The following is a 10,736-nucleotide window of genomic DNA, read 5'->3' as shown; positions in this document are numbered from 1 at the left end:
GTCTGATTTACTCTTGATCTCCAATGCTGGTCACAAATAGCAACCTGATCTTCCACTCCAGATTCACACTCCTCAGTTTCTATAAGATTATTTTTTGTTCCTACACTTTCAGTCTATTCATGATTGATTGACATTGGATCTTTCATTAATCCTCCTACCTCCGAAATATCTTTTATGTAGAAGCTATTGTCTCTGTTCTTCTCTAGGCCATTTCCTAACACATCAAAACCACAGATTTTGACATCTTCCGTGACCAATTTATTGTCTTGCTGTTCCTCACCTTTAATTGGAATGGTCACATTTATTTGAAATGTCTGAAAATTTTCTTCAAGATTACTCTTTTCAGACAAATATCTAACCCAAGTTTTCAGCAGAATTATTCTCTGTAGATATTTTGACCTTGTTCTGTTCCAAATCCAATGTTTGTGCACCAATCCCTGGAATATTTTCATTCTCAAAGCTAGGTCCGCAATGTTATTTGCTGGCATTGAATTTGGGTTCTCATTCTCCAAACACTGCTTTTGTCTAATTTTACCAGCAGACATAAAATAAGGTTTAACTTTCCCTGGTGTCTTGTCCTTTCCCTTTGATGTGCGGGCATATAGCAAAGCTCTTCTTGCTTTGCTTCTAGATTTCTTCTCTGTTGCTGTCAATCTTGTCATGCTGTGAATAACAGATTTGGATCCTTGGAACTTCAGCAAGTACGAATGATGAGATGTATGTTCAAAAGTTGTCTCGTGTTGCTGATCACATCCTCGTTCCCATAAGTGTTCACCATGCCCTGTAGGAGGGCTTCAAGCTGCCATATCTCAATGTATCCTAAATGATCTGGATCAAGCTCCTCCATGATGAGACCAACATATTCTGCAGCATTCTCCTTCAACTTTTCCAGTCTGTTTGCAGAAGCACTTAGCACAATAACCTTCTTAACCTCATCTTCTGATATTCGGCCCACCAAGTTGTATAATTTGGCATTCTAGCATTTGAATGCAAACTCTGTTTCGTTTGATTTTGCTTTGTCTCTTTGTGCTGATGATGTTCTTTTTGTTTGTGCTTTTGTAGGGATAGGAGCAGCTAAAGCTGCTGCCATTGAAGAGCTGTACAATTTCTAAACATTTTGACAAATTTATTACAAAAAACACATTTGATGATTTCTTCTTCAAAACAGGGTTTTGAAGAAGAATCAATCTCGCATTATTGACGGTGACATTCCTAAAATAAAAACTTACTGAACCTCCTTCTGGCCTGCAAGCATTGTTTCACACTTCTGGAGACAAAACCTTGGGCTCAAGAATTAAAATGACTCTTTTTGACCAAAATGGCATTTGATGACTGCAAATGACGAGAGATGAACCTTAGTGAATTTGATTCTGATAGAGGACTGACAAGACTGAGTCTAACATTGGCTCCAATTGGGATGGCAGCTACCGCTCCGTGGAGGTGCTAAGAACATCAAATCTTTGGGAGAGCTAGACAGTGCCTTCGTCCATTGGGCTATGGAGTCCATTATTCCGACAAACCAACATGACTCAATTTATTGATTGAAACTTGAATCAAACTGACTCAATGCGAACTGACATGACCAAAAAAACTTGACTCTAACAAATTAACTCAAAATGGCAAAGACCTTAACTTAAAACTTAAAGCTTGGTGCCAGTACATGGCCACCTATGTTTCTTACAAGACAATATACCCTCAAACTATAACAAAATGCCAATGCAACCAATGAAGAAGATTGCTTCTTGACTGATTCTTCCTATCAGATCTTCTGGCCAACAGTAGATGCTTGTAACTTGGTCTCCAAAAGCCTAATTTACCATGATCTCCTTCATCACTGAACACTACAATAATCACCTTCACTGCTGGCTGCAACAAACTTGCCAGAGGATCTTGAAAAACATGAAGATTTTCTTCCTGTTGAAGAAACAAGGTGTCCTTTGCTTCAAATTCTGATCTTCCTTCATCATGCACTTCAATAAAAGTATGCTCCTGGGCTTCAAAAAACTCTGAACTGGTAGATGAGCAGATATCTTCTTGGAAAAACATTTCAACACATGAAACATATGCAGAGGAATCTGAATGGAAATCCTGAATGTTTTGATCTTCTGTGGTGTGAATGTATTGCATGAAGGTCTGATCTTGTTTTTCATACACTGACTGGATCACCTCCTCATGAAGGTTGTATTCTAATGAAATGAGAACATTTGGATACATAACTGTGTCTTCTTCATCCCAGATGATTTCAACAGCAAAGTTCTCTTTCATAGGATTCCGTACTAGGCATTCTTGGTCATCACAATCTGAATCTGGAACTGAAATAGCTATCCTGACATTATCACATTCTGAAATTAGAACTGAACTTACCTGCATGCCGTCTTCTTCTATTGACAGATTTGAACCAACATCTTTTCTTTCATCACCTTCAGCCATATGGAACTCTTCAACCTGCTGATAAGTATCCTCTGAGATTTCTGTGTGCTGCTGAAACGGATTTTCATATAGGGCTTCCATGATCTCTTCATCCATGAAATTATCATCTTCATAATATTTATCAAGGCTTTCAATAAAACTATGAACATGGCTACAACAGTTCTGAACTAAAGTCAAGGATGGATATGATTCTTTGTACCTTTCAAAGAATACTGCATGAAAATCCTTTAGACAATAAATGGAAGCAGGTGGCAAACTTTCATACCAAGATCGGGCTTCATCTTCTAGGGTAGCCATAAACATTTTCATCAAACAGTCTTCAGGAAAATTGATCTTTAATCTACGCACATGAATGTGAAATTTCACTAGATGAAGAGCAGCGTCATTAACTTCCACATTTCTGAACACAGGCAAATTCTTTGACCAATCTACCTTGGGAATTTTATTTGGAAAACCTGGGATGTGATCTCGGCTCATGGGAGTGTATCTTCTGGCAATCCGATCCATCTTGAAAATGTCAAAGCTACTGATATCTCTATAGTGAAGTCACCATGAAGCACTGATTGTTGGATTCTTCAGTGAATGGAGTCGCCAGGTGAATGCTTTCAGCCTTTTCAGTGTCTAATCATCGTCCACCATCAACAATCAGATCGGAACTTGAGATATCAACTGGGGCAAGACAATATACAAGCAAACTTATGTCCCCAGCGGATTCGCCACTATGTTAGCACTCGAATCTGCCTCAGGCTGAAGGAAGGCAGGTTCAAGGCAACATCAAACCAATCTCAACCTCGTAGCTAGCCTTACGAGGACAGGAGAGGGCTCTCTCCAGATCTATCTCAATAAAATGATCAATAGAGTCCGAGATGACTTACAATGGGAACTGATTTTAGGCTAGTAAATGGATAGGAAAGGGGTAATTTGATAAATGACTAGGTTTTCTGGGCAGCGTGAGATCGAGAATAGCGTGAGCAGGGAGATTAAATCCGAGACACAGATTATCTCAAGAGGCGAGACAGGCAATAAATTTAGCATTCAATTTTGAAATTATATGGAATGAAAAGAATGTTGAGAGGTTGACAAGGGCAATAGATGAATCCTTATCAAACAGAAGAAAACACAAAACATGAATACCTTCCCAAGGCAGAGAAGCAAACTGGATTCTTTCTTTCTCACTTAAAAGTATTCATTTAGAAATGATTATGAAATGAAATGGAAACATAACAAGCTACATATGAAACAAAGGAAAAGACAAATGCTAAATTCACACCACAAGAATCTCATGAGTCAGAGCTGTATCTTTTCATTAAATCCCTGTCAAAAACTGTACAGTGAAGTTTTCTTCACAGCTCTCCGAATGTTTGTCAGAACTCCGAACCCTTTACAAATGATTTTTTATGAAATAAATAAGCTCCACTATGAGAAAACAAATTGATCCAAATGGGGAGCTGTTTAGTCATTAACTCACCGGAGCTAATCATCTTTTCTGAAGATAAGCAGTGTTACATTTTCACTCGAAAGACCAATGGAGAGGCGGAAGCTGTAACTGTCAATCCTTGAAACATAACTGAAATCGAAAAAAGGTAGTCGAATCCTATTCTTTTGCTAAATTTTGAACCTGGAATCGTGTAGTTTGCTGATTTTAGGCCTAAAAATTCTCTTTCTTGAATGCCACTTGGCACATTCCTGCACAACTGCCCTCAAATTTCTAAAGAGGGGTTTGCCACTTTACAGAAGGGGAAAGGTCTCCAATATTTTAACGCAAAAATCTGGGTCAAAACCACCACATATGTTCTTTGGATTGAAAGCCAAAGTATGCAATGACTGCCACCTAAGACATAACGCCACTTTCATTAAATTTTGGATTATGAATGCGCAGATGGATCGTTTTACATTCATCATTCGGAAACTACATCAATGTGATTTGCTAGTATGATGACATCTTGCATTTTAAGCCCCATCTCTCATAACTTCGATGCTTTTCATCTGTAGTTGCAATTTCGTTCAGGAAGCTAGTCAAATCGCCACCATTGGTAGGGACGGTCTTTTGCTTTACCGTTTGCAGCCAATTCTTGAAATCTAGCTCTGCCTGCGATTTGCTGATGCCATTGCCTCGATGATCATTTGCAGTTTCATCTGAAGACTCCAGGAGATCACTAGCACCATCTTGAAAACCAGTACTGGGCGATGTTGGAAGACCGACGCCATGAACGACGGGATACAGCCATGTCTGCAAATAGCGAGATCGCTCCAGTTCTCGTTTTTACTGGACTATCTCCTCAATTTTAAATTATAATGTCTGAGACGAGACGGGGCAACCACTCAAATAAATGTCATGGCGAGTTTGAGAAGTTATTGTATGCGATTCAGCAAAGAGAAGGGGTATCAAATTCCCAACGCATTCACCTATAGACTATAAATTAAATCACGCATAATTACTTCTTATGCAGAATTAATGACAGGTATCAAGAATAGATTCAGGCACCCACTTCGTGCTATTGGTTAAGGGAAGGAAGCAAGTGATGTATCAATATTACTGAGAAACTGTCAACTGCATTAGGCTCCCCGGTTAAAAAGTAAAGATATGCACATTCAAGAGTTAATTAGATTTCTCCATCCCATAAGTCTTCAATGGTTTTATACAGGCTGGAGGTTGAGTTTAATGAGTTTGTCTCTCCCGCAATCTTCTTTTGTTCAAGTTTCGCTAATCTTCTCATGATCATTTCTGGTTAATGACCAGTCAAAAAATTGATAATTATCAGCTATTCTACCCTTGTTGTAGCTTTTGGGCAGCACGTTGGCTCCTTGTTCAAATCCCCATCTCAACAAAACCTAAGCCACAGTCTTTCCATACCTTTTGGAAATTTCCCAAATGACAGTATTTTCCATAGCGGCATTGGTCCCATAGTAGGTACCAAATGATCCTAGAGGAGATGCATCTCGTCCTGATTGACAGCAGGAGGAATGTTGGCATATGTCAACAAATCTTCAATCTTTTTGCATGAGAAATTGCTCACACCAATAGATTTGGTAAGACCCAACTCCACACATTGCTCTAATCCCCTACATACAGACTTGATATCTAATGGTAAAAAGTCTTCCTCTTTTTTAATTGGATGCAAAGCTCCTTTTCTCAAATTTATAGGCCAGTGGATCAGCTACAAGTCCAAATGTTGTTTTACCACTTGTGGGTTATGAGCATCAACTTGAGAATGTTCAATTGGTCTTGAGAAAAGATTAGGAGGGTGTTTCATGAAGTGTTGATCAAGAGGTCCTTCAAATGCTACATAAACTAACAGTGAGGCCTTTTCTCTCCTCCCTGCTCTTCCAGCTTGCTGCCACAAACTTGCAACACTACCTAGAAAGCCAAGGTGCAAAGTTGCATCAAGGTTCCCCACATCAATTCCAAGCTCTAAAGCATTGGTTGCAACAACACCAAGAAGATTTCCCCCAAAGAGACCACTCTCAATCTTTCTCCTCTCCTGAGTAGTATAGCTGGCTCGATACACACATATTAAATTGACAAGATGTGGTGTCGTCTCGTTTAGAATCTCGTGCGTATAATTGAGGACGAGCTTGCTGAGTTTACGAGTGTTGCAGAAGGCTATGGAGTGCAAGCCATGCTGGAACAATTCTGCAAAGATGTGAGAATCCTCTACAATAGGACTGGCACGTTTCAAATTTGTATTTGTAGTAACTGTATCCTGCATTTTGACATGTTTTCATGTCTTTGGCTTCTGCATTGCTGGTTGTTGATGGTCCAAACGGACTGAAGGATTCCAAAGGAGGAAAAGATTTGAGCCACAAGCACTTCCATCCTCTAACACCACTTCTACTTCTCGCAGATTAGCAAGTTCCATGGCATGTTCACGTGGATTCGCCAACGTTGCACTACTTATAATGAAAGTTGGATTAGTTCCATACACTGCACAATTATGAGATCAGAAAAAATACGCTCAAACTGTTTGTGCGATGGCAATATTGACATATGCAACATATCTGGATTTGTAATTAGCAATCTAGCATTTTCACGGAGCCAAATTCGATCACTTTTAGAAAAAAAAACACAACTGCTTCAGAAATCTGGTGAATGATTTCCTCTGGCTCTTGGAGAAGAATTGACCCGCAACAAATTGAATTTTTGATGAATCGATGATAAAATTCGGCCTTGGGGCTCTGTGCACCGTGCGCACTCCTCGTGCGCCACGCTTGGTGAGTGTGTCGCGCCAATGTTAATTTTACACTGCAGAGGAGCACCCCATGCACCGCGCAGCCCATGTGCGCCGCCCCTTCTTCCTATGCGCCTCGCAGACTCATAAACACAGTTTTAGTCTGAAAAATCACCAGTTTTGCCCTATTTATTACTACAGGGAAGAAGTTTAACAACTTCGCTCGCCCGATGTTATGAAATGAAGGGCCAGGTTTCAAGGAATATAAAGTGAACATTCCACGCTTGAAAAGAGGAAAATATGTGCAGATGCACACGTACATCAGAGAAACAAATGTGTAACCTGCACTAGCACCTCTTGTTCACCAACAGCTTTAATGAGGATAGAGAGTAGGGAAGGATCAACCCCGCTTGGCAATAGTGTGGCCTTTACCAACAAAATAGCAGCTGACATAGACCCAAGAACAAATGCCAAGACTTTATTAAGCTACTGTTTAAGAACACACCGCCAGAACCACTCCATCATATCCTTGGGCTCACTGGAGCACTTTGGTCAGAAGTAAAACTTTCATGTTCTATTTTTCAAGAATGAGGTCGCTTTAGGGGCCTTTCATCTATATCTGTGGAAACAATTCTACAATCACCTTCTCTTTGTAAATGTTTGGAGTAATTTTTAATATATCCTTTGCAAGCCCATTCAGAGAAAAGTGTAGCTAGATCCATGTCAGCGACAGGAGCTGCTAGGCACATGTCTTGAAGCATTTCCTTTGTACATTTTTAATGTCACATTCTGCTTCAGAAACAACCCGAACTTCAATGGTGGTTTCACCTATGGCTCCTTTGTCCTCAACATTAGAAACCACTAGAGCTTCACTTGATCTTTTTTCTAAATTGGTTGTACCTGGTTGCCCATGAATGTCCTTTTGAGCATCATTTTGTCCATCTTCACAAACTGCAATTTCAACTTCTTCTTCAGAATTGCTTTTCATGTCATTTTCACCCTCTTTATGCAAAGACTCAAAGCATTGTTGTAACATCTCAAAGATATCATTTGGCATAACTGTTTCATCTTGCTAAAAAATGGGCTTATCTATATTGGAACTCTTAGCTTCTTTATTTTTGTTTGTCTGATTCACTCTTGATCTCCAATGCTAGTCACAAATAGCAACCTGATCTTCCCCTCCAGATTCACACTCCTCAATTTCTATAAGATTATTTTTTGTTCCTACTCTTTCAGTCTGTTCATGATTGATTGACATTGGATCTTTCATTAATCCTCCTACCTCCGAAATATCTTTTATGCAGAAGCTGTTGTCTCTGTTCTTCTCTAGGCCATTTCCTAACACATCAAAACCACAGATTTTGACATCTTCCGTGACCAATTTACTGTCTTGCTGTTCCTCACCTTTAATTGGAAAGGTCACATTTATTTGAAGTGTCTGAAAATTTTCTTCAAGATTACTCTTTTCAGACAAATATCTAACCTAAGTTTTCAGCAGAATTATTCTCTGTAGATATTTTGACCTTGTTCTGTTCCAAATCCAATGTCTGTGCACCAGTCCCTGGAATATTTTCATTCTCAAAGCTAGGTCTACAATGTTATTTGCTGGCATTGAATTTGGGTTCTCATTCTCCAAACACTGCTTTTGTCTAATTTTACTAGCAGACATAAGATAAGGTTTAACTTTCCCTAGTGTTTTGTCCTTTCCCTTTGATGTGGGGGCAGATAGCGAAGCTCTTCTTGCTTTGCTTCTAGATTTCTTCTCTGTCGCTAGCAATCTTGTCATGTTGTGAATAACAGATTTGGATCCTTGAAACTTCAGCAAGTACGAATGATGAGATGTCTACTCAAAAGTTGTCTCGTGCTGCTAATCACATCCTCGTTTCCATAAGTGTTCACCATGCCCTGTAGCAGGGCTTCAAGCTGCCATATCTCAATGTATCGTAAATGATCTGGATCAAGATCCTCCATGATGAGACCAGCATATTCCACAACATTCTCCTTCAACTTTGCTAGTCTGTTTGCAGAAGCACTCAGCACAATAACCTTCTTAACCTCATCTTCTGATATTCAGCCCACCAAGTTGTATAATTTGTCATTCTGGCATTTGAATGAAAACTCTGTTTCATTTGATTTTGCTTTGTCTCTTTGTGCTGATGATGTTCTTTCTGTTTGTGCTTTTGCAGGGATAGGAGCAGCTAAAGCTGCTGCCATTGAATAGCTGTATAATTTCGAAACATTTTGACAAATTTATTACAAAAAACACATTTGATGATTTCCTCTTCAAAACGGGGTTTTGAAGAAGAATCAATCTCGCATTATTGATGGTGACATTCCTGAAATAAAAACTTACTGAACCTCCTTCTAGCCTGTAAGCGTTATTTCACACTTCTGGAGACAAAACCCTGGGCTCAAGAATTAAAATGACTCTTTTTGACCAAAATGGCATTTGATGACTGCAAATGACGAGAGATGAACCTTGGTGAATTTGATTCTGACAGAGGACTGACAAGACTGAGTCTAACAGATTGTTTACAGCTTGTGGAATTATCGATAGATGCATACATAGAAGAATCAAGGGAACTTGGCATCCGTTATTCTCGATGGTCTGCATTGTTTATGGTGTTGCATTTTGCTCTGAGTTCCCCCTCCTCCAAGTCTTGCCAGAGGATGTGATAATCTTCAAGATTGGATTGAACGTCGAAGTTGGCTATGGTCCAGTTTATTTGTTGTTCTTCAAACCACTTGAAAGGTGACACCTTGAATGTTGCTGAGATGGCCCTGCAGATCCTTCAGAATTTTCGAGAGCCTCCAGCTGGGTGTTAGCTTGTCCATTTGCATGTCGTTTTGGAGTTTTCTCATCATCTTAATGACAATATTCGAATCTCCTTCCACCACCAGAGGTAGAAATTTGTGGCAGTCATCTAGGGTGATGCCTTTGATGAGAGCGATTAGCTCTACAACATTGTTGGTATTTGTGCCCAGATTGCCATGGTAGATAAGATGGATGTTCCCAGTGTGATCCCTGATTGCTCCACTATACCCAGCTTTCCCCGGGTTTTGCTTTGATGCCCATTAAAGTTCAGTTTGAATGAAGGAAATGGAGGCGTACCCCATTTATCCTACTTCATCATAGTGATGGCCTAGTTCCTACCCGTGGGGGTAGTCTCGGCTTTGAGATTTAGGATCTAGATGATCCTTTGGTCATTTGGAGACGTGTTCCCCTCTTGCAGCATTGTTTCCATGGCCTGGATTGATTCTGTGATTAGCTGTCACGTTTTTCCAGTTAGCCTTTCCACTGTCAGCGTCGAGTTCTTGAAGATTCGAGCATTTCGCTCTTTCCATATGATCCATGCAATGGCTCCCAGAATAAGGTTCCATGCCCTGTTGACCAGATTGTTGGGGGATATGGAGGATCGCCAATTGCTCAGTGTAAGGCCGATCGAGTTTCTGTTTCTGTCGGATTGTCTGAATACAAAGGCCATGTCATCCCAAAGAGAGCAAGCAGTGGGGCAGGTGTTGAGAATGTGATTGAGTGTTTCCTGATCATTCTCATAGAGGACGCATCGGGAGGGCCCTATGAAACCCCGTCTCTGTAAATTGTCCCAAGTGAGCACTCTGTTATGCAGGACCAACCAAGAGAACAAGGTTATTTTGGGCCAAGTTCCTCTACTCCAAAGAGTGTGCCATTTGGGGTTCGGTTGCCAATCAGGAGAAGCAGCTATGATTTTGTATGCTTCTTTGAGGTTGAAAGTTCCTTTAGGATTATTTCCCCATCGAAGGATGTCTTCTCTATTCGAAGTGAGGATTCTGCGCTGGTCTAGTTGTTGTAAGAGAGGTTCTATATTCTCATTGCGGTCTTGAGTTAGCCATTGCTCTTTGGCTAGCCATTTTTTCCATGTGGTGGCCGATGTTTGAGGTTGCCAGTAGTCTGCTACCCTTCTCAACCCTACCTGTTGCATGTCATTTTTAAGAGTAATCCAATCTGGGTGGTCCAGGGGGGGATTTGCTGCCAGGCATCCTCCCAGAAGAGGGTAGTGTTGCCCTGGTGCACTTCCCAAAAGTTGTGCTTCTGAACAATATGTCTATTTTCCCATATTTTATTCCAGAGGGGGGATCCTTGAGTATTACCAGTGA

The 10,736-nt window shown here is 40.3% G+C and overlaps 1 pseudogene; it reads right to left on the bottom strand.

The window, feature by feature from the left end:
* Positions 1-5,033: 5,033 nt before the first annotated feature.
* On the bottom strand, positions 5,034-6,140 carry LOC149163384 (non-functional NADPH-dependent codeinone reductase 2-like; annotated as a pseudogene).
* Between the last annotated feature and the right edge of the window lie 4,596 nt (positions 6,141-10,736).

Source organism: Pinus tabuliformis, chromosome 5_1 (genome assembly GCF_031772625.1).
Source record: "Pinus tabuliformis cultivar Carrire ecotype Pingquan chromosome 5_1, CPIR1, whole genome shotgun sequence".
Lineage (NCBI taxonomy): Eukaryota > Viridiplantae > Streptophyta > Pinopsida > Pinales > Pinaceae > Pinus > Pinus tabuliformis.
Note: the sequence above shows the minus strand (reverse complement) of the source record. Positions and strands in the feature narration are given on the sequence as shown.